A 26,014-nucleotide genomic window follows, 5' to 3' on the forward strand; every position below is an offset into this window, starting at 1 on the left:
AAAATAATACTGGGTATATCTAGGCATAGTTGAATACTAAGAGATCAGTATATGGAAATGGGCATATTGTGAGCCTCAGACACCATTGTTTCCTCATTTTCATGATAATTCCATGAGTATAAAACCCCGGACAAAAGGCCAATCAGAACACAAAAGACTGATGCAAAATGTATTTATTTAAACATTTATTCAGCGCCACCCCAAATAGGTATAAGATACTGTTTTAAATTGTATCTTTTGTTAATGTATCCTGTTTGGATACTTATGTTTTAACAAACACATGTAGACTGCTGAATCATGTACGGTTGTATTCGGAGTGAAATAAATGCAGCTTATTAAACAGCATCTCTTTGTGCAGAGGTTGATTTTAAGCTGTGTTTAAAGTTTTGGTTTAATTATAATGTAGCCTTTATTAACAACAGATCTTGTAAGCAAATAGGTTAATGTTACTCTGAGTTTATATTAGAGGTGTGTGTGTGTGAGAGCTCATTAATATTCATGACCATTCCAAATATGGTTAATATGGACGTTTCGTACTTGAGGAGTATTTTATGGAATACCTTTTCTGCAATTTTTTAACGCACTTAAGCGAAATACTTACTATATAGATATCAGAGAACATTTTAACTCACTATAAATATGCTGGGTTGTTTTAACCCAATGTTGGGTCAAATATGGACAAAGACATTTATTTTGTTAAAGCAATTTAAAATGAACTATTTTTTAACTAACGTTGAGTGTCAATATTTGACCCAACATTAGTCTTAACAATTAACCTACAATTAGCTTTACAATTTATTTAACACCTTTAATATTCATGTATGTTTATTTATACAGCGCTTTTTACAATGTAGATTGAGAGTGTAGCTTAACATCTGCTAAGTTCAGATTTCAGAGTTGATGTATGTTCATTCATTCATTTTCCTTCGGCTTAGTCCCTTTCTTTATCAAAGGTCGGCACGGCGGAATGAACCATTAACTATTCTGGCATATGTTTTATGCAGCAGACACCCTTGCGTCCGCAACCCAGTACTGGGAAACACCCATACACTCTTGCATTCACACACGCACTCCTACACTACGGCCAATGTTTGTTTCCCCAATTCAACTATACCGCATGTCTTTGGGCTGTAGGGGTAACCAGAGCACCTGGAGGAAACCCACGTGAACAAGAGGAGAACATGCAAACTCCACACACTGATCCAGGCAGAACTCGAACCAGTGACCTTTTTGCTGCGAGGCAGCAGTACTAACCTCTGAGCCACCATGTTGGCAAAATACAAATGTCCTTCTAAACTGAAGAACTACTACTTTATACTTTAAGTATACAGTACATTTTTGGTGTTTGACCGCGCAGAACACATGCTGTGAGGCCTGCAGTGACATCACTTCATTTTAAAGTGTAAAGCAGGCTAATGTGCCTGTTTATGAATTGGTTTCTTGGCCAAAATGCCCATCTTGGCGAAGCATCAATGTAAACATTTTGTCTTAAGTGAATGTAAACAGGCTGGACGAAAAAAATAGTTGGATTTGTGTCAAAATATGGGATCTGTGCGATAGGCTTTGCTGCTTGATAGACCTGCCAGTGTCTGTTATGTTGATAAATATTATATAAATCAAACAACATTATTTGCAATGAAGAGACGAGCACTGATTGCTCTTAATTTATTCCTTTTGTTCTTTATTATTGGAGTAATTAGTGAATGCACAATATTTACTCTATTTTAGGCATTCTTGAATGTCTGCGTGCAGTTGCTTTAATTAATTTGCCAGTGGAAATCACATTTCAATATATTATAAGAAGATTCTGTACGTTTCACAACCAATTTAAAAATACTGTACATTTAAAGTAACATTTGCTAGTAGGGATATTTAATAAAACCATTTTAATAACAAAACATTAAATAATAGTAATAATAATAATAATGTTAGTTGTCAATCTTTAAACTAGCTTAATAGTTTTAAAAATTTTTAAATATATATATTTTTTTACTTTTTTCAATCAATCAATCAATCAATCAATCAATCAATCAATCAATCAATCAATCAATCAATCAATCAATCAATCAATCAATCAATCAATCAATCACAAGAAATGGCCAATAAATAAGGCAGAAAATGCTTATTCATATTTTGTTAAACTTGATGTACTGAAATAACTGTAAAATAAAAAAGTATGATACAAATAAAATAGTTGAAACCTAAAAAAAAAAAAAGCTAATTGAATAAATAAAAATAGCAACAAAAAAATTGCTAAAACTTAAACTAAAAATTAAAAATATGTAAACTCAAATCCTTGTAAATTTGGTTGATTTTTTTTTTTTTTTTTCATCAATTTGTTTATTATTATCATTTTAGTTTAATGCAACTTTATTTTTTGTAAATGAAGTTAAATTAAATTTCAATGTTATAAATATTTCCTCATTTAGCAGACAGAATAAATGAAATAAATATTCTATACTATAATAAGCACTGATTTATCCTCTTAACAGACACTAATATCTTAGTGAAACAAAAATATTTGTTAATTTTGCAACATTCAACAAACATGTTTTGAATCAGTATGAAGATCAGCAATGATATATCAATTAATCTGAACATTAATTGGTTGTTAGGTCATTTTACTTATAACAAACGCTAATATATAAGAAGAAATAACATTAACCTTGTTACAAATAATAAACAATTAATAAATTTCACATTAATAACAGAACTTTAAAGGGCCCCTATGATAAAAATCAACTTTTGTAAGCTGTTTTGACAGAACTGCGTGCAGGTGTAGTGTGTCCACAGTCATATTGGGGTAATTGAAACTCCTCAAGTCTCTTTTTTTAAATTTAATTTCCTGATGTTAAAATAGCCATTTTGAGGCGCACCGCAACGTGACAGGTTTCCCCGCCCACCAAATTGATTGACAGCTGTATATTAACATGTCTCCATAATAACGTGTATAATCATATCCACAAGACAGGACTGCGCAAAGCAACCGCGATTAAAATATATGTTCAGCTCTCTGTGATCATCTGCACCTCAGGAATGAGTTTTACAAGTTTAAAATGTTTTCAAAACAGTGCATGTTTGTAATAAGTACAGTAAAATCGCTCTGTAATTAATCACCACAGTTGCATAATGTCAGTACAATTATAAAAAGATGCTTTAATCCCGGCTTTATAAGGACATTGTGTGTGACTCATCATTGCAGAAAGGCTTGAATTAACTTGACAACAAAATCAAATAACACTAGGGCAAGGTTATACTGTAGTAAGGTCTGCTTCATTCTTGTCTGTCACTCTGCTGTTTATCTACGTGAAGGCTACAGGCATCAGACAGATCTCTGTGACTCTGACTCTGCATGTGGGGAGAACCAGCTCGTTTACATTGAAAACAGCTGCAATGTAACAGCTCAAATTTCCTAGATTTAAAAAGATATGATACATAAACTGATGGGTATTTTTAAGCTGAAACGTTACAGGCACATTATGGAGACACAAAACACTTATAACAAATCTTGAAAAAGGAGCCAAATATGTGCCCTTTTAAGAGATTCATATCAAAGCAGTTTTTGTTCAATTGCATTCTGTGCTTTGGATTATATATACCACACACACACACACTACTGTCAAATTTAGTATAGTGACAAGTGTAGTTTGTACCCTGTTAGCTTGAGAAAGGCTGCTGTAGAAGTGATGCAGTAATACAGAAGTGTTGTGTGGGTTTTTTCTTTTCTTTGTGTGATGGAGAGTGGAAATCTCTGCTTTCTGTTTCTGCTTTCTCAGACACTCTTACTGTTCCTCTGCAGCTCTGAGCCGAACTTCCATCAAAGAGTGTCAAGTCCACAGCATGATCTGTGTGTGTGTGTGAGAGAGAAACTTCTGGACTACTAAACAGAGTGGAGCTGGCTTCATATCTCACTCTACAGTTGCAGCATTTTAAGGTCTCGCAGGTGCTTTTTCACATAAATCTTCATGCAAAATGTGTCAGTGAATGTTGGAGGTCTTGTAGGCCATCTGCTTTTGTGGAATTGTCTATTTTAGGGTTGTAGTGGTGCTGACCAAGGTTATTCTAGTTTTGCATTTGTAAATTTGTTTTAATTTCAATACTATTTTAAAATTTGCTGTTTTAGGGCCAGACGGTGGCTCAGTGGTTAGCACTGTTGCCTTACAGCACGAAGGTCGTTGGTTTGAGTCCCGGCTGGGTCAGTTGGCATTTCTGTGTGGAGTTTGCATGTTCTCCTCGTGTTGGCGTGGGTTTCCTCCAGGTGCTCCATTTTTTTTTTTCAGACATGCGCTGTAGGTTAATTGAATAAACTAAATTAGCGGTAGTGCATGAGTGTGTTTGGGTGTTTCCCAGTGCTGGATAAGTTGGCAGTTCATTCCGCTGTGGCAACCCCTGTGAATAAAAGGGAAAATAAATGAATGTTTAGCTTCTCTAGTTTATCAGTGTCAACCGGAGCAAAGTCTACAGTACAGTCTTACATCAGGAGTGTCCACATTCAGTTCTAGAGGGACAGTGTCCTGGAGAGTTTAGCTCAAACCCTAATTAAACACACCTCAAGCTCTTGCTAGATATACTAGAAACATCACGGAAGGTGTGTTAAAGCAAGTTGAAGTTAAACTCAGCAGGACACCGGCCCTCCGCGAGAAAGTTTGGACTGCTGTTTTACGTTATTCTGCTTCAAACAAACACTGACCGTCAAACCACACAATAAATACATAAACACAGAAAAAAAGGTCACTGGTTTGAGTCTCGGCTGGGTCACTTGGCAATTCTGTGTGTAGTTTGCATGTTTTTCCTGTTTCCCTGGGTTTTGTCCAGGTGCTTTGGTCTTCTGCACAGTCCAAAGACATACAGTTGAGGACAGAATTATTAGCCCCCTTGGCTTATTAGCCTCCTGTTTATTTTTCCCCCCCAATTTCTGTTTAACGGAGAGAAGATTTTTTCATCACATTTTTAAACATGATCGTTTAAATAAGTAATCTAAATATAATAACTTCTTTATTTTATCTTTGTCATGATGACAGTAAATAATATTTGACTAGATTTTTTTCAAGACACTTCTATACAGCTTAAAGTGACATTTAAAGGCTTAACTAGGCAGGATATAATTAGGCAAGTTATTGTATAATGATGGTTTGTTCTGTAGATTATCGAAAAAACAGCTTAAATGGGCTAATAATTTTGAACTCAAAATGGTTTTTAAAAAATTTTAAACTGCTTTTATAGCTGAAATAAAACAAAAGACTTTCTCCAGAAGAAAAAATATTATCAGACATACTGTGAAAATTTACTTGCTCTAATAAACATAATTTGCGAAATTTTTAAAAAGAAAAAACTTTAGAGGGGGTTTAATTATTCTGACTGCAACTGTATTAGTTGGTGGTTCATTCAGCTGTGGCGACCCCTGATGAATAAAAAGACTAAGCCGAAGAAAAATGAATGAATGAATGAATGGGATTGAAAGAAGCATACTTTAATAATAATTAATTTTATAGATATTATTCATAGTCCATAATTTTTTTTCTAAATTTTGTAAAACTAGAACACAAAAATTGAATAACTCTTTGCAAATTAAATTTTTAACCGACAACATAAACAAATGTTCATTTTGCCATTTGGAGATTTACAAATATTTATTTGATCATTATTAGTTATCATTTAAATTAGCTTTTATTTTAATGTGTTCAATTTTCTTATACAATGATGTGTTTGTAAAGTATTTTAGTTTTAATATATTTTTAAATATTTTAATCTTTAGATTTTTTTTTTAGTAATTTTAGTAATTTCATTATAAACATATATTTTTAGTTTTTTTGTAATTACATGTAAATTATATAAGTAAATGTACACAATTATTTGTATTATTTATACAAGAAGTAATAATGAATACATTCAATAGTATAACTTCTAAAATCTAAAATGTTAACAAATCCAAAATTCATTCATTCATTCATTCATTCATTCATTCATTCATTCATTCATTTTCCTTCTGCTTAGTCCCTTATTTATTAGGGGTCACCGCAGCGGAATGAACCGCCAACTATTCCAGTACATGTTTTACACGGCACATGCCAGCTGCAACCCAGTACCCAGCACTTATACACTCTTGCATACACACACACACACACACACACACACACACACACACACACACACACACACACACACAAACACACACACACTCATACACTACGGCCAGTTTAGTTCATCAATTCACCTATAGCGCATGTCTTTGGACTGTGAGGGAAACCGGAGAACCCGAAGGAAACCCACTCCAACAAGGGCGAACATGCAAACTCCACACAGTGGAAATGCCAACTGACCCAGCCAGGAATGCAATCAGAGACCTTCTTGCTGAGAGGTGACAGTGCTGATCACTGAGCCACCATGCTTCCCCTAAATACATTATTATTATTAATCAATTAAAATGTGTATGAAGCTGTTTTAAATGGCACATGTTAAATGACTAATTCTTAAAAAAAAGGTAAAAAAAACCCTCTGAATATATTAGCTTGAAATAGCTCTTCTCACTCATTCTATATATCTCAGTCTGCCAGTGTCGTTCTGTCCTAGAGGCCCAATTGTTACCATAAAATCCATAAAGTGGTTCAGACAAAAGTGTGACACTAGTGAGGGGAGGAAAAGAAGACAAAGTTGAATGATTTGCAATACATAAAGGCATCAGAGTTTGTTTGTCGCTGTTGACCGGCTCTGCAATCCTCATATTGTTCTTGTGATTCTCCTCACACACGCGTTCTGCTGTCTGCCGCTATTTTAGATTTAAATTAGAGCCGTAATGACCTTATATTCCCTCTGGCAGAGAGACAGAGACAGAGCCTGATCGCTGTGTCACATTTGCATTGATAACGGTTCAGCAGCTTTAATAAAGAATTTAGCTTGGTTAATTCATTGGCAGTGGCATGAACATAAGCGAGTGAATGCGAAAAGCTGAATCTGGGCGCGTCTGCATAAATATTTTGCACAATACAACTCATTCTCGCCTGCTCTGCAAATGAAATCATTATTAGTATCATGCACTCCTGTACTAATGCATGTAAGAGACGGAAGCTGATGGTGTAAATGTGAGCAGACTGTGAAAGTGAGGTAAATAGCTTGCATTAGACATGAAGCGCAGAGCGAGTTGATCCTTTTTTCCACTCTTTTTCTGTCTGTCGGCCCGCAGCAGTGTTGCATTTCACACCCAGGTGTTTGAACACGGATTTACAGCCTTGTGTTAGAGTGAAAATACTAAGGCATGTTTATTTTTGGTGCTATCGTCTTGAGGAGACACTGTAAAGCAAAATACACTTGCTGCCTTAATACTTTTAGTGTGTTTGACTGATGCAAGTTGACAAAAATAAGTTGTTTAACTCTGGTATATCTTTTGTTGAGACCTGATTGGCAGTGTTGAGACTTGAATCAGGCAATGTTGAAACCTGATTGACTTATTATAATTAGTTAAATTACCAGAAATTGAAGTCATTTTAGAGTATTTACTTAAGAGAAATAGGCCTTGTTTTTAAATTGATGTGCAAAATTAAATGTTTATGCTCGATACTTTCTAAAATGTATTATAGTGGATCAGACAAGATTATATTTTTGATTTCATTAGCATATTTTCTGTTAATTTTTTATGCATTTTGTCAGATAAACATTTCTGAAAAAAGTGTGTCTTTTATTTTCTGCACCATAACTGTAACGGAAAGGTGCTGACAATGGAGTTGGGGATCCATGTACAGTTTATTTTAACAGGCATCGTAACCACCTGGTCGACCTTTTATCCATAGGCTATCATTATTATTTTAATTGCTTAGCATGGGCCAAAGAATTTTTCAAGGAGTGCACCTTAATAAAGAATAGTCAGTTAAGAACAGGGACAAACAGGAGTGAAGGTAATCCAATGTCTAGTCAAAAACAAGCGAATGGTCAGGACGCACAGCGAGACAACAGAAACCATTAAGTTATAACAACATGGTTTATATATATATATATATATATATATATATATATATATATATATATATATATATATATATATATATATATATATATATATATATATATTTTTTTTTTTTGTCTTTTGTTTAAATTTCACTTTTGGTAATTTAAATTTTCTGTAAACGGTTAAATGTCTTTTGTTTACATTTCTAGTTTTATTTTAGATTTTTGGTGATGTTTTTGGTAAAGCACATATTTAATTAGTATTACATTTTTTAAAAAAGTACATCTAAAAATCTTTTGCAGTCTTTTGTGTAAGTGACTTTTTTATTTTCAATATTTTGAAAAAAAAAGTACTTTTTTATGTTTTGTCTAAATAAAGTAAAATTAGAATACTAAAATCATTAACTTTGTACAGTTTATTTTTAAATAAATAATCCAAATTAATAATATACAGCATATATATTTTAAAGGGGTGGTTCTGAGTGTATTTTTAGTGCTTGGTTGTGTTTATAAAATGCAAAGTAATGTGTTCTCATGCTTCACTTTTAGAATATCACCTATTTCATACATCTTACTTTCAATATATACTACTCCGCTAATATGAAAACAACTGTCATATTTCCTAGTTCCTGATTGGTCAGCTAACATTATGTGCTTGCTCTGATTGGTGAGCTAAAAGAAACAGCATTTCCAGTTGGTTTGCGTTTTATCCTTGTTTACGTCCTTGCTACAACATATTGTTAACGCTAAAAAACTGTGCATGCAATAATCAATATTAACAAATAAAAATACTTACAGATTGTGGCTCACAATCCACAGCTTCGTCGGTTAGAGGAGTTTTAACCGAATCCAGCAGTAAACTGGGAGAGATTCTAAAAGCTGTCCTTTGTTAAATGCTAGCTATATATATATATATATATATATATATATATATATATATATATATATATATATATATATATATATATATATATATTTGGAAGCCCAAATACAAAAACAGAAGAAGCTCTGTGGAAACAACAGCGTTTGGATGACATTTTAGCTTTCTCTGCTTAAACATTACAGCACTTCTGGCCACACCCCTTCGCTGCATGGTGTATGCGCGTTATGAATGCATGTAACCTGAACCGCTTGTGATCTCACTACCCCTGATGTATCAACTCTCTGGAAGCCAGTGTCTTCCTTTGCATTGAACTTTGAGCATATTACATTTAGAGATAGCTGTTCACACAGCTACATTACACATCAACTGAAGTTTAAAATATGATATCGTAGTGGACCACCCCCTCAAGCAATTTTTAAGTCTTATTTTAGAAACATTTGTTTGATTATAATTAGCAATAATTTAATTGAGCTTTTATTTTCATATATTCAGTTTCTCTTGTAGTTGTGTTTGTAATGTCTATTCGTTTTTACTGTATTTGTTTATTTATTCATTCATTCATTTTTTTGTCGGCTTAGTCCCTTTATTAATCTGGGGTCGCCACAGTGGAATGAATCGCCAACTGACCCAACACGTTTTTACGCAGCTGATGCCCTTCCAGCCGCAACCCATCTTTGGGAAAATGTATTTATTTAATATATTTTAAATAATATTAATTTTTAATTTAATATTAGTTTTAATAATTTGATCTTCATAATATTTTATTTGCATTTTCAAATGTTATATTTTATTGGTAACACTTTAAAATAATATTTCATTGTTAGTTAATGCATTTACTAATATAAACAAAATATTAGTAATATATTTATTACTGTATTTGTAAATGTTTGTTAATGCTAGTTCATGTTAAGTGAAATAACGTTTGTTCATGTTAGTGCATTGACTAATGTTAAAAAAACACAACCTTGGATTTTAATAATGCATAAGTAAGTTGAATTACAATTAATTAATTAATGGTATACAAAATTATTCTGACGTAAAGTTAACAATATTAACTAATGGGTCATTATTCTAAAGTGTGACCATTTTTTTTCTTAATTTTATTCAATTTAGCTTTCATTGGCAGTGGTATGAACAGAGAGGTGTTTGAACACGGATTTCCAGCCTTGTGTTGGAAACTGGCCCAGTTTAGCGTCCGCCACGCTGTAGTGAGTTCACAGGCACACATGCTCAGTCTGGCTAGCGGCCATGTGCTCTGACCACTGGCCTTCTTAATCGACACTACATTTAATTCCTAGCCAACCCTTTTGTGGCTGTACTGATACTAAAACACTCGGATCTAAACTACCCGCAGTCCACGCTCACTCATCATCACAGTAAACAACACAACTAGAGCCAGAACTGTAGCCAAAAGCAGCTGTCCTGCTAGCGGCTTTATTGTAGCTCACACTGCTAGCAGCTGCTAAAAAGAGCATTAGCTTCTTGCTCGTAGCCTTTCATCGCGGTTAGGTAGGTTTATCGTGCTGGGAGGTAAAGTGTTAGCATTGCTGGGTGACACTGGTTTCAATCTGTCTGAGCGTTTTAGCTAAGCCCATTAGCCTTCAGGGTTTTACTTGATGGGTCTGTGATTTGCATTCTGGGGCTTTTGCTATATGCGAGTCGAGCTTGAACTCAGTTCAGTAAAATTAAATAAAAAAATTAAGTTATTTTTTCTTCCTCATTTAGATGCAAAGAAGTTTTGTGGATTGTCGAATGAAAATCTTAAGCAGGATTGTCAATCAGATATCAGAGTTTTGACATGACTTAAATTACAACACAATTTTTTTTTCTTCTGTACATATTTCTTGTGCAGACCACCTACTGCACATTTAAGGACATTATTTGTACCATGAAAAACCAAAATGTACCTTTGTTTTAAAAACCTGCAGATACAATAGTCTACCTTTATGAAAGGTACAAATCTGATCCATAAAGGTACCACCACAGTGACAAGACACTTTGTACTTTGGCAGTGTCAAAAATGCTTACCAAATATTTATTAAAAATGCCTTAAATGTTTAGTTTACAATTCCTATAGTTTTTTTTACCAGTTGTTTTATAATATTGTATTATATAACTTAATAATTAATGTTTTAAAGTTTATTTAAACACATTTAAATGATGATTCTTGTTTTATATGGAAATTATTCATAAATCACTTTGCCTATCCAGTTATATATTTATTTTCATAGACATTGTAATAAAGAAGTTGTTCAACACTTAGGTACCTTTTTATATGGGAACAATTGTGTACCTTCATTAAATTACAACACTAATTTTTTTTCTTGTGCATATACTGTACAATATGTGTAGGATTCATGATACTTTTAACATTGAAAATTTTAATTTTACTGCTGCATGCAGTGCAAATTTGAATACAGTAAAACCAAAACTAATGACTTATTTTAAATAGACAACATGAAAACAAGTACTCATTAAAAAATTTCAGCATTATTTTAATGTGTGTACATACATGCATCTAACGTGTACATGAGTACACACACTATTCTAGTACTTGGTGTCTGTGGTATAAAGTAAATAAATATATTTTGAGTAAATTTAGGCTTTTGTAAACTGTTATATATATTTTCAAAATTCTTCAATTCCTTATTTGTACAGTTTAATTATAGTGATTTTTGTGTGTGTGTGTGTGTGTGTATATGATTTTTATATTTGCTACAGAACAACCACTATTGTCCAAAGACTTATTAGCCTACTATGATCCTTTAAGTCTAACATTAATCTGAATACTAGTATCTTGTAAAATAGCTAGTAAAATATTCAACATAGGCTAGTTCTGAAAACATACCGCCTATATACATTACTGGAGATTGTGAATTATGTAGCTATAGAGGTATGCATGGCTAAATTTCATCTTTGAAAGGAATGCTACAGGGTGCTATGATGTCGATTTTTTTTCGTGCTTACTAGCTGACCGCTTACCTTGATATGGACAGCTTTTCAGCTGTTACCAGTTTGTCCAGTGGCTTGCCGCGTACGTTGGCGGACTTGTGACGTGGAGCTGATCACGATGGTGGGGTTTGAGTCTGGCGAAGAACGGTACTAGAAAGTTGTTAAGACAAAAATTAGCCAAAAAAAAAAAATTTGAAATTAAAATAAACAAGTAAATAACAAGATGAGAATATGGTAAAATAAGAAAAAATCAGGCTTCCACGAAGACTTTTTCTGGATTGCTTTTGAAAACACTATCGGTTGGGTTTAGGGAAGGAGAAGAGCAGGTGCGAATGGCACTCACGAGATAAATTTGAGATCTCAAAAAGCATAAACTGCTCCGGGGACATATTTGACGCTCTCCAGAAATGTATATAGGGGTTACGTAGTCAGAATAACCCTGGGTTGAAAATATTATATATCGTCATGCCATCAAAAAAAATTAGCTATTAGAGATTAGTTATTAAAACTATGTATAAAAATGTGTTTAAAAAGTTTTCTCTGTCAAACACACGGTTTATTTATGTCACAAATGCACGATTTTGCACAATACAATTGTTATTTTAACACATTGATTCAGTTAACAAATTTTAAGTGGATTTAACATTAAATAGTTCAGTTGTCAAAAATATTTAACAATTGTCTCATTTCAGCTTGAGTAGTTTGAAGAAGCAAGGAAAAAAACATTTATGCAGTAGTCAGAAAAAAAAGATTATATAATATAATATATAAAAATAAAAATATATCACCGTATAATAATTTAGTCTAAACTGTAGATTTTACATTCATGTTACATTTGCATGTCCAGCCTTACATCAAGCTGCTCCATATAGTGATATATTATAGTTCTAAAAGTTTAATTACAATTTGCTCTCCAGTGACCTGGAGTATGAAAAGTTTGTGCTGGTTTCTGAGAAGGCATCCTGCGGTGAGGAGCAGATGTCATTAGTGAGTGTGAGGAAGGGTCTCTGAGTGTAGAGATCTGCTCTGCTAATGGCGGAGATGAGGTAGTCGCTCATAAAGTGATACAACCACATATACATTCATCTTCATAACCGCGAGCGCTTCCATCAGTCTCTCTGAGCGTCCGTCCTGACAGATATCCATTAGCGCTAACTATTGACAACGACAGAGGATACTGAGAGAGTAGGATTTATGCGAGTAAAGATGAGGTTGTGAAAATGTACTTATCTGTGTAAACGTAATTAGATGCTGACATGAGCTACATCTCACATTTTTGCTCAAGAACATACTGAAAATGCGTGGTTTCAGTGTCTTTTTAAGAACTTGCTTAGGTTGTCTGAGTGGTTTTGTTATTATTAACAAATTAATATTATTATTAATTGTAATTGTTTTATTTAGTGCTTTATTTGAGAAAATTATTTACAGCAGCACTGCAGTGTTGTAAATATTCGGAGAACAGGAAGGGACGTGATGGTGGGGAAACAATCTGGGTGGTAGAAAAAAAACAATGATAGAAAAATATTTTTTATCAAGATTTTGCGTTTGTAAAGATGTTTTGCGAGGAACTGTATGTTTTGTGTTCCCTCGCAAAACTGTTTTTCCGCAAACATACATGTCAACTCTCCCGTTTTTGCCGGGATTCTCCCGTATTTTACCATCCTATCATTATCATCAGTATTTTCACTGTAATCAATATTTTCCCATATTTCTTATCTATTTTAATCTTGAAAGCACTTTGAAATTAATACAAAAATGTCTGCATTCACTTTCTTTCCGCTAAAGCTGTGGATCGATCATCGACCTTCATATGCAACCTCTGAATCAGTGAATGCATGTATAAGCGCTGACTGACAGATGCGCCCCACATGATAAACTGATCACAGATAAGCTTCTGTACATTTATTAATTTATTTATTTTTGATAGGACAGTACAGAGAATTGACAGGAAAGCATGGGGAGCAGAGAGAGGGGAAGGATCGGCATAGGACCGTGAGGCGGAATCGAACCCAGGTCGCCGCAAGCACCGGAGTGCATGTGTCGACACATTAACCACTACACCACTGGCGCCGACCTGTACACGCCATTTAAAGTGACACCTCTGTCAAACAAGTGAAGAGCAGCAAATGAATCTCTCATTTTGTTTTGTTTGATTAGAGGTGTCCCTTTAAAAATCCACAGCTCTACACTCTTAGAAAAAATGGTACAAAGTTGTAGCAAAGAAGGTACAGATCCGCTATTCGCGCGTGCCCATCTGCAGAAGCGCCGCACTGTCACAAGACAGAACGGGAGAAATCAAATGCTGAATTGAAACTTTTAAAAATCTCAAACAACATTGGAGTTACTTTAGCACGCTGGAGGAAGGACGACACCATGGCTGAAGTGTTACTGTTAGACAGGTAATGTTCTGTTTTGAAACTATTTTAGTCAGGCTAAGCTAATGTTAGATTGTGTTGTTATGAATGACTTATATGCACAGACTTGTTGTTCAGCCACTGAAATCTCCCGGTGAAAGAATGATGTGACTATTTTCAGTTTTATAAGGTTCTTTTACAGCATCAATAATGTAGATTTATATTTAGTTTAACAACAAAACATCAGTAAATAGCGCTATTCTGCCTAACCTGCTTTATTGAGCTGAAGTTGCTTTTATATTTACATTGGGTCATTTTTGAACAATGACAGCCTTCCTATACTGTTTACCATGCTACTCTGAATATTCGCTCTGAGATAGCATCTAAGTGGGCTAATTAATAAATGTAAGTCCTGCACGCCCACTGGCTTAACACTAACTAACTGGTGAATGACATGAACTAGTGGGTTGTCTGTCTGCTGTTGTGATGCGGTGCGCGCTCGTGTTTTCAGGGGGTGTGGCTTTGAATCACAGTCCCACCCCGCCGTCCAAAGATCATATGCTAAGCGGTTAGCATTTTGGCAGACCACCTACTGCACCTTTAAGGACATTATTTGTACCATGGAAATCCAAAATGTACCTTTGTTTTAAAAACCTGCAGATACAATAGTGTACCTTTTGTGCAAGGTACAAATCTGATCCATAAAGGTACCACCACAGTGACAAGACACTTTGTACCTTGGCAGAGTCAAAAATGCTTACCAAACATTTATTAAAAATGCCTTAAATGTTTAGTTTACAATACCTATAGTTTTGTTTTACCAGTTATTTTGTAATATTGTATTATATAACTTAATAATTAATGTTTTAAAGTTTATTTAAACACATTTAAATGATGATTCTTGTTTTATATGGAAATTATTCATAAATCACTTTGCCTTTCCAGTTATATATTTATTTTCATAGACATTGCAATAAAGAAGTTGTTCAACACTTAGGTACCTTTTTATATGGGAACAATTGTGTACCTTCATTTCAGTTGTACCATAAAAGACTAGTAAATAGTATACAAAATAGTATCACAAGAGGTTTTTCTGTACTATATAATGTACCATTTTTACAAATGTACAAAACTGTTGCTCAAGGAACATTATTTGTATCACCGTGTACCTTTTTTCTGGGAGTGTATAATGAAAGCATTAGATTACTTTAGTAACTGTTTATGTTGATTTAAGATAAAATTAGTTTTGTTTAAAATAAAACTCGCAGGACGGACATGTTTGCATATTATTAAGTGTATTTGTCTGTTTAAACACCCAAATCCCAAACTGTCCACTTTCGCTCCCCTTTAAATGGCATGTACAGGAGCTGATCTGCAATCAGTTTATCATATAGAGCACGTCCATTAGTCAGCGCTTATACATGCATTCGCTGATTCAGAGGTGGCATATGAAGGGCAACGCAGTGATTTTAGCATGTTATGTGCTTGTTAAATTGTTGTTTGTTATTTTAACATGCTGCTATGCAGTTTAAACATTTGTAGTGGTTTCAATGCGTTGCTCATGATTTCAGCACAGCTGTTAAATAATATCACCTTAGTGCTATCTGCCATTTTCTCTAATGTCAGTGTGTGAGCGTGACCGCAAATGTGAAATTAATTTTATACAAGAGTTCAACAAGAGGTTAATGTTTGGTGATTTTCGACACAATGTTGTCTTTTTTTTTTGTGCCATCAAAAAAACAAAGCAGAATATTTGTGTTTTAGAGCAGCACTGCAGTGTTTTGTTTTTGAATGAATCCAGGTGTGTCATTGATTGATTGATCCTTGCATAAAAAAATTAATGCATAAAAATATATATTTTTTTGCTTCTGCTGCTTTGACTATTTGAATTAATAATTGAAGGAATTTTCCATGAACTACTCATGGCTTTAGCATACACTCCTGTTTTAGCTGGGATTCTCAAATATTTTACTATTCTTTCCCGCTATCATCCCATTTAAGTATTTCTTATGAAAAGTGAAAGTACAATCAACACAGAGCTGATCTCAGATGTGATGTAACTGCAAGGGTTGGTCAAGAGAATTGTGCTTTCACTTTATTTTGGCTTGAAAGCACGTTGAATTGAATATAAAAATGATTGTCGCCCTTTCTTTTTAAACTCTGAATCCGTCAATGCATGTGTCAGTGCTGACTAAACACACTGTTCCCAGATTAGCTTCTGCACTTGCCATTTAAAGAGTGGACACTTTGGGATTCGGGTGTGTGTTTAAACGCATCAAAACACTTAATGATAAGTAAACATATCCATCCTGCATGTTTTATTTTAAACACAACTCATTTTCTCTTAAATGAGCATAAACCGTTAGGCTACTTAAGAAATCGAATGCTTTTTATTAGCCTATATATACGTGCTTTCTTACAGTGAAACTTTAGTTATTAAACAAAACAAAATGAGAGAATTATTTGCTGCTCTTTACAAAATGGCTATAGTAACATTATTTAATATTTAAATACAGAGAAAAAAGAACAGTTTTATCACTTAATTTAATTTCTGTGAAGGCAATTGATTTTAATAGGCTAAACCTTTTATTTTATTCTCAATATTTTCACATTTTTGCTATGCATTCTTCAATTTGAAGCCAATTTTTGTTCCATATTTAAATCCCAATGTTGAGCGGTGGGCTATAGTGACTTTTTTTTACATTGATGACAGGCTTAAATCAGCCAAAGTATCAGCATACAAAATAAATAGATACTATTCAAATAATAATAACAATATGGGCGACACGGTGGCTCAGTGGTTAGAACTGTCCCCTTAAAGCAAGAAGGTCGCTGTTTCGAATCCCAGCTGGGTCAATTGACATTTCTGTGTGGAGTTTGCATGTTCTCCGAGCTAGTCATAGTCATACAGATCATGATTAATGATCTTCATAGACCAGCAAAACACCCAACCAGTAGTGTTTTCAACACAGCAAACATAAAAGAAAAGTGCGACCACATAGTTTTACCTTTATTTTACATTGCTTTTATCTCTTTTGTTTAAATGTGTTTTACCAGACTCAAACTGAACAAGTTTAACACCATACAAAGTGAGCTAACTGACCATATCAGAAAAGCTGTCATTATGTTCGTAGATGGATAAATGACGCAAACTCTGGGAGCTCCGGTTTCCCTAACAAGTCCAATGATATGCGCTGTAGGTGAATTGAATAAACTAAATTGGCCACAGTGAATGGATGTTTCACAGTACTGGGTTGCAGCTGGAAGGGCATCTGCTATGTAAACCATATGCTGGAATAGTTGGTGGTTCGTTCCAATGTGGTGACCCTTGATAAATAAATGGACTAGGCCAAGGGAAAATAAATAAATAATAATAACATATATATATATATATATATATATATATATATATATATATATATATATATATATATATATATATATATATATATATATATATATATATATATATATTTATTTATTTATTTATTTATTTATTTATTTATTTATTTATTTATTTATTTATATATATATATATATATATATATATATATATATATATATATATATATATATATATATATATATATATATATATATATATATATATATATTTCAATATTCAATATTTTTTCGTCCTCTGTGCAGAAGTTGTATAATTTAGAAAACTGTTTGAACTCTACTTAACAGTAATACTGTTTGTAATTATGCACTTGGAGGATACTTTTTTCTTTATTTTTAAAAAAAATTATCTGGTAAAGATAAAAAAATATCCTAGAAATTTCATTATATAAAAGTAAATTATGTTTACACAGAATATCTAATGAAAAGGCGTCTTTGGTCTTACTGCGCTGGCAGATTTGTTGTTGCTTGTTATTAGATTGATTAAATAATATTACCTAATAGAGTCTGCATTTTTATATGCATTATTTATGCTTACTGAAAAACTAGAATAAATACTGAAGAGTATGTTTTTTTTTGCCTTTTATTTTACAATTTACAGTAAATATGAAAACTATCGATGCACTAATTAAAATCTTCCTCACTAATTTTTATTGGGAAAGGTGTGACTAACCTCAGAGGAGCGGTTTGATCTGTTTGTAGTGAAAAAACTGAAGTGATTTCTTCAGGAGGAGAGGAGGGAGAACAGATATTTTCCTGTTGGCTTGCGTGACATCCAGAAAGACAGAGAAAGAGCGAGTGTGTTTGAACAGCGAGTCTGCGGATTGCTGATACGGATTTGTGTTTGATTGGCATGTGTGTCGCTGGATTGACCCAATGCCACATCACTGAGTCAGTCAAAAAAAAATGCACTGCGACAGACTCCCAAATCCACTGTGTGTGTGAGAGAGATTTAGACAGAGAGAAGGAATGAATGTATCTGCGTTTGCACAATGGCGAACGATAATTATCCACGGTGTGACAGACAATAACAGCTGCTTTATAGAGATGCTGTTCAGACTTTTCCGCCGTCTGACAGTGGAATTGTGACAATATCTCTTCCGACACACTGTGTCGGTGAAATAATGTGATCGTTCAGACAAACACCTCCTAATCAATCAGGCTTCCACACTTGTGCTTGTCTATCACTGCGAAAAACTGGACTGCTGAGTTTGCTAAACAGAGTTTTCTTTTTATTAGTTTCGGTAGTAGCCTTCTCATACTGCTGGATGTGTGTTAAAGACAAAAAGAGCTTCATGCATTGAAACAATAAAGATTTTCATTTTTTTCTGAACAGTTTTCAGAATTTATTACCATGATTTGCAGAAGAAAAAAAAATCCATCTACCCTTCCTTCCCTCCTTCCTTCCTTCCTTCCCTCCTTCCTTCCTTCCTTCCTTCCTTCCTTCCTTCCTTCCCTCCCTCCCTCCTTCCTTCCTTTCTTCCTTCAAAATCTATTTATGAATTAATCAAGCAAGTTGATGATTTATCGATTGATTCAAAAAGAGTCACTTGCTTAGTTTATAAATGAATAAGCTGTTTTGAATGAATCGTATGGATTTGTCAGTGAATTACCAATTAAGACAATAAACATGACATGCCTAAACCAGCTAAGATTAACAAAAAATCATTAAAAATGTCCTTTAACCGCTGGGTTTTACAAATTCGTACATAACTACTCATCAAAAATATAATTGTTTGCAAATGAATGAGCTGTTTTAAATGAATCATATGAACGAGTCAATGAATTACTATTTGAGACAGGGACGAGGTGGACCTAAACCAGGGGTGTCCAAACTAGGTCCTGGTGGGCCGGTTTCCTGGAGATTTTTGCTCCAACTTGCTTCAACACACCTGCAGGGATGTTTCTAGTGAGTTCTTGATTAGCTAGCCCAGGTCGGACCAAAGACTAAACTTTGCAGGACACCGGCCCTCCAGGACCGAGTTTGGACATGCCTGGTCTAAACCAACCAATATTAGCAAAAAAAAAAAAAAAAACAACAATGTCATCAAAAAGCTAGGTTTTTACTAATTTTGACATTACTTGCTAAAAATGTAATAGTTTCCAAAGTAATCAGCTGTTTTGAATGAATCACTACTGATTTAGACTGCAAAACAACAGGCCTAAAGAATAAAAAATGCCCTTCAAACCACTAGGTTGTATTAATTCTTACATTACTGAAAATTATAATAGTTTGTAATTGAATCAGCCATTTTGAATAAATTCATCAATGAATTACTATTTAAGACAGGGCCATTATGGGCCTAAACCAGCCAATATTAGCAAAAAAAAAAAAAAAAAAAAAAAAAAAAAAAACAATGTCATCAAACCACTGGGTTTTTACAAATTTTCACATTACTACGCGTTAAAAATATAATAGCTTCTAAATGAATCAGTTGTTTTGAATGAATCTTATGAATTCATTAATGAATTACTGAAAAAAGACAGGGATATGATGGGCCTAAACCAGTCAAGATTAGCAAAAAAAAAAAAAAAAAAAGAAACAAGGCCAGTCAAATCACTAGGATTTATGAATTTTGACGTGACAACAACTCGTTAAAAATGTAATAGTTTCTAAAGGATTCAGCTGTTTTGAATGAAATATATAAATTTGTCAATGAATTACTGATTAAGACAGGGACACGACAGGCCTACACCAGCCAAGATTACCAAAAAAGAAAAAAAGAAAAAACAGAGCCCTTTAAACCACTAGGTTTTACAAATTTCGACATTTTTACTCATTAAAAAAATAGTAGTTTCTAAATTAATTAGCTGTTTTTAATGAATGTATGAATTTGTCAATGAATTACTGATTAAGACAGGGACAAGACGAGCCTAAACCAGCCAAGATTAGCAAAACTATAAAAAACAGAGCCCTTAAAACCTCTACGTTTTACTTATTTCGACAATACTACTCATAAAAAAAATGTAATAGTGTCTAAATGAATCAGCTGTTTTGAAAAAATCTTATGAATTTGTCAATAAATTACTGATTAAGACAAGGAAAAGACGGGCCTAAACAAGCCAACATTTGCAAAAAAAGAACAAACAGAGCCTTTAAAAACAGAACCTTTACTAGTTTTGACATTTACTGTTTATTAGAAATTGAGTAATATTTAGTTTTGGTATTTTATATATTTTAATAAAGTAGTAGTTTTCCACATTAAGTACTTTGTCACTGTACATGTACAATGAAACTAGTGGAGCAACCTACAGATGCCATCTAGACATAAATATTTTACAAATATTATAAACATTCACAATATACACAATTATATGCAATATACACAGTAAATATTTGAAAGAGCCTAGCAGACACAACACACAAAACAGATACGTAGATATATCAGATATGTAGATATTATGTGTCTGAAATGTAAAAATAAACAATACCTTAGGTATAAAATGTGCATACAAATATATCTCTGGATCTCAAAATGATGGAATATTATTTCACCCATACCTTGACATTTTATTTGCTACATTAAAGCAGATACTTTCTATGCATATAATGTATATATTAGGCTTATAAAATTGTTTTTATGTGAACCTCAAAATGAGACCTCTCATCCTCGACTCAGTTATTTTTAACTTTTAGATGTAACTCGTCCCGCACAGTTTATGTTGCACACACATGAATGATATTTCAATTTGTGCAGATTGGGTGATTTTGGCCTGCCTTGAATGCGTGAATCGACAGAATGTATACTTTGAATGCAGTGCAAGTCGTTTCGGATAAAAGCATCCGGCAACCGCATAAATGTGAATGTAATGTCAAATGGGGCTGTGCGTTTTGCATGGGCAAGCACCGCTCTCATTTTCTTTAGAGAATCTTAAAATCTGTTTTAATATACATAGGGAGTGTTATACACTACAGAAACTGTCATAAGGGTTTATGGGAAGAAATTTCTTTGGTGTACCAAACCGCTCTAGTCTTTCCGTGGTGCATAAAATGATGCTGGCAAAAAAGACAGAAGCGAGTGAAATCCGTCCAAAACTGTGTTTGCAGGATTAACTTCAAGATGCTTTGTTTTCCCTGTAGATAAAAGACAGGCGCTGGCATTCTGACATGCGTTGAGAGACTTGCTACTACATTTGCCTTTAATTGCAAGGCTGACTATCTTTTAAGTACAGTTCCTCTGTCATGGGTCTCTGCTTGCACAGCACATTAAAAGAGCAGCCCTCTGCCTTTCAGTGCTGAGACTGGAAAATATCAAATACAAGTGGCCCTGTTTACTTTCATAACACGCATTCCTGTTTTCACGGTTTTGGATTCAGCAGTTTGTATCAGTGAATCATTTAATAGATGAATTGAATCATTTAGAGATGATAATTAGTTGATTAATTAATAGATTATAGCATTTACGGCAAACAGGCTCATTTCTAATTTGTGCCCAGGGCTATATATTTGAGAACTGTGAAATATGTGCCAAGAGATGCGTATGGCTGCGATTTGTGTTTAAAACTAATGGTACGGGTGTGATAGCACATCGCGGACAACTTCTTGAATCTCACAAATAATGTCTTTAATAGTGAATCATTGAATCTTTTATGCAAATTAGATAATTTATTAATTCTAATTAATTTATAAATCAGTTTTTGTTGGTGGATACTAAACTTTTTCGCATAAATCGATTTATTTTGTTTTTGCATTAATTAATGTAACAAATTACTGTTCATTTGAATGAATCACTGAATCATTGACTTAAACTTGGCTATGTGGATTAAACTTCCGAGGAATCGTTGTATGGCGTGGTGACGCAACTGTTAATGGATCTATGTGCTATAACATGTAAAACGGGCTCATGAAAGGAGTATTAAAAAAACAACTCATGTAAACACCTTAATCATATTATTGTCTTATTCAGATAAGGCAAGTCATTGAATTAATGATGTCCATGTAAACATAGTCACAAGCCTTAACCCTAGAGAAAAGGTGTTCAATGATTTTCATGAAAGCCTTTTCACAGGTTAGTGGTGTGCTAATGTAGAGTTAATTGGATAACGTAAAAATTGCAATCATGCTAACAAACAAATGATGAAATGAAATATTTTAATGCATTTCAAATATATAAAATGTGAATTGATTTAAACTTAAAATTTTAATTATATTGTTCAATTAAAAATTATTAAAATATATAAATTTTATGTCAAATAATTTTGTCTCAAACAGTAACTGTTTTGGCACTGGTACCGTTTCAAAAGTATCGATTTAGCACTTGTATCGAAATAATCCCAAACAATACCCAACGCTAGTCCAAATTGAATTATTGAATCGTTTACACAAGTAATGTCATTAAAATTTTTTTAATCTTACCAGAATATGCTGAATTAAATTAATTACAGGCCGAAAGCGTAGCCTTTGCAACCTTACTGGCTAGATGACTTATTCTTATGAATTGGAAGTCAGCAGCTCCCCCTTCTTATCGTCAATGGGCTTTTGATTTCTTGCATGCTCTTCAGATGGAAAAGATTCGGTTTGCAATAAAACAAAAGCCCTTTTCTACATTTTTTAAAAGAGACACCTATATCTTAATTTCCTTTCTATGTTTCTTTTCTTTGTATTATTTATTTTAATTTGTTTTTATTTGTTTATTCTTTTATTTTTGTTATCTTATGTTTGTATATCTTTGTGTATAAATGTGGTTTGTTATATGAGCAATATCACACGAGTAGCAGTGCGATATGGCTGTATATCGGCACTGGTGGGAGGCGTGTGTTGGCACGAGTGCGCAGACCGAGTGCCTTAATGCCCCCACCAGTGCCGATATATAGCCATATCGCACTGCTACTCGTGTGATATTGCGTTTATACAACAGTTAGACGGCATAATTGTGTATATAAAAACCAAATCAAACATGGAGAGTCTCAAAAACCCTTTTGTATGAGGAACTACTTTCTTCGGATTCAAATCATAAGCTGACAGTTAAACAGTTGAGCGTGCATCTTTTAAACTTTAGATCTGTAATGTCTGCTTTTTGCTGTCTGTATGTGGGTGGAGTAATACACAAAGGGTAAAGAGGCTGTAGGAGTTCTGATATTGCAGGATATCGCACGGCTATCAGATTCGAGAACTAGACAGAACTGTTGTATACATTTATTTATATATTAATGTATAATTATGTTTTCCTGAGGCGACGCAGTAGCGCAGTGGGTAGCACATTCGGCTCACAGCAACAAGGTCGCTGGGTTGCTGGTTTGATCCTCGGCTCAGTTGGCGTTTCTGTGTGGAGTTTGCATGTTCTCCCTGCGTTCGCGTGGGTTTCCTCCGGGTGCTCCGGTTTCCCCCACAGTCCAAAGACATGCAGTACAGGTGAATTGGGTAGGCTAAATTGTCCGTAGTGTATGAGTGTGTGTGTGTGTTTGTGTGGATGCTTCCCAGAGATGGGTTGCGGCTGGAAGGGCATCCGCTGCGTAAAAACTTGCTGGATAAGTTGGCGGTTCATTCTGCTGTGGCGACCCCAGATTATTAAAGGACTAAGCCGACAAGAAAATGAATGAATGAATGAATGTTTTCCTGAAAATGTCTTGTTTGGTGAATTGTATCAGTGTGTATATCTATATTTACCAATATTATGTATATTTTAATGTCTGACCTAAGATGAACCTAATAAAAAAAGAAAAGAAAAAATGCTTTTTTTATCAACCAAATTACTATCTTTATGAGTGAATCATTTACACAAAACTCTGTGCACCCCTCCAAAAAAAAAAAAAAGGAAAAAAAAAAAAAGATTTGCACAACAAAGAGCTTTTGGCCCTTTTGATTTAGTCGTTAAACAGTTCCCTTTGTAATTTGCATCATTAGCTGAGGGAGATATTCTTTTTTTTGTTCAATCAAATGGACTTTAAACCTAAATAAATCATAATCTGAATTCTAATATCTATATTGAGTCACTGCTGTAATTTCCAGTCTCCGTCAAACAATGGCTTCCACTGAGGTTTTGATAGTCTGAAAGGCCATTTGAAGCAATAATTCGTGCACTTCTCCTTTGTGAATAATCTGACGTGGCTTCCCTTTGAAGTGCCCTGTGTGAGTGTCATTTGAGGCCGGGCTGTCTGTCTGTTGCAATCTCCTATTAAATTCTGACACAGTGAAGCACACGTCATGATAATATATCCACTGATTCTTGCAGATCTCCGCTGGGTTTGGCCAGCTTCTGGAGCTCATCTCGCCTGGTGTAGATCCATGACAGACAGACAGGTGGACTCAAACACTGATGGCCAGAGTTACTGTGGACAAGATGTTCTGGGCTGCTTTATAGTAAGTGTCCATCACCAGCTCACTGGAGCATCATGGCTTTCTCTCTGAAGAATTCACCTGTGCTCTGCTTTGACTCTGATATCACAGTCGTTTCACACAGACGGATGCTTTTCACACACATATAGAGCACTTAATCATAAGAGTAGTGTTACAGTTTACCAACACTAATAGAATTACACACAAAAATGTTACTTCAAATAAATATTAACAGGAAAAATAAATGTTAAATCATTAAAACATTAATGATATTTCATCCTGTTGCTAAAATAACATGTATTTTTATTTTGCAACGTGATGTTTGAAATAAAATGTATGTCAGTGCTTCCACACATAGACTTTACATGGGTGGGCCGCCCAAATACATTTAGGGTGCTTTCACATCTGCAGTTCGCTTCATTTGATCCGGACCAAGCGCAATAAATCATACATTGTTGCATTTTCTGCCGTCTTTGGGTCGTTTTCACACCACACTGCTGGCTTTGGTCTGAACCAGTTGAAACGAACCAAAATGCAGTCATCTGACAAAATCCACATCTCTCATTGGCCAGATGTTGTTGAACATATTTCCTAAACTGCTTATTGATTGGTCAGAATTTACGTGCGGGAAAATGCCAGTGAACTCCCGCAGATAATCAAAACCTTTTACTCTGGAGGGACGAATGCGCTGGCTGATTGTATCCCTGCTTTAGACAAACGATACATTACGAAAATAAAGCGCGGCCGCGGCTGGAAAACAGTGTTTAATGCATCGCTCGTCACTTCAGGAGGAGGCGTGAATTAATTTACCTAAACTGCATCATGCTCATCTTGCGGAATTTTTTCCATCAGGTAATGTTTTTCCCTCTTTCTCTGTTGGTAAAGCTTCATCAACAAATATTTTTCCTCCATATCCTATAATGCACAGCGAATGGGCCTACGGCAACTGGATTAGTCCAAAAGGCGCAGTACTTTTTGCGGTTGGAACTGTTTTAGTACGGATCATATTCTCACCACAAACGAACCGATCCAGGGTTCGTTTGAAAGCATACCGAGACCACCTCTTCAAGCAGGTCTCGGTACGCTTATTTGGTTCGCTTTTGTTGCTCACTCGAGTACGATTGCTGCATTCTCACCTGCCCAAACGAACCGTACCAAAATGGGAAACGAACTCTAGTGCGATTCAATCGAACTAAATAAGGCAGGTGT

At 34.3% G+C, this 26,014-nt stretch overlaps 1 long non-coding RNA gene across 5 annotated transcripts in view; it reads left to right on the forward strand.

Moving 5' to 3' along the window:
• The window catches only part of LOC141377911 (uncharacterized), a 345,648-nt gene that overhangs the window by 35,333 nt on the left and 284,301 nt on the right, over positions 1-26,014 (forward strand). For 4 of the 5 annotated variants that reach the window (XR_015509844.1, XR_015509832.1, XR_015509831.1 and 1 more), the window contains exon 2: positions 24,702-24,829. This is a non-coding gene — a long non-coding RNA (uncharacterized LOC141377911). Of the gene's footprint in view, positions 1-3,799; positions 3,935-24,701; positions 24,830-26,014 lie in introns of those variants that run through there. The other variant, XR_015509861.1, reaches the window with a different exon arrangement.

Source organism: Danio rerio, chromosome 15 (assembly GCF_052040795.2).
Source record: "Danio rerio strain M-AB ecotype USA chromosome 15, GRCz13ab, whole genome shotgun sequence".
Lineage (NCBI taxonomy): Eukaryota > Metazoa > Chordata > Actinopteri > Cypriniformes > Danionidae > Danio > Danio rerio.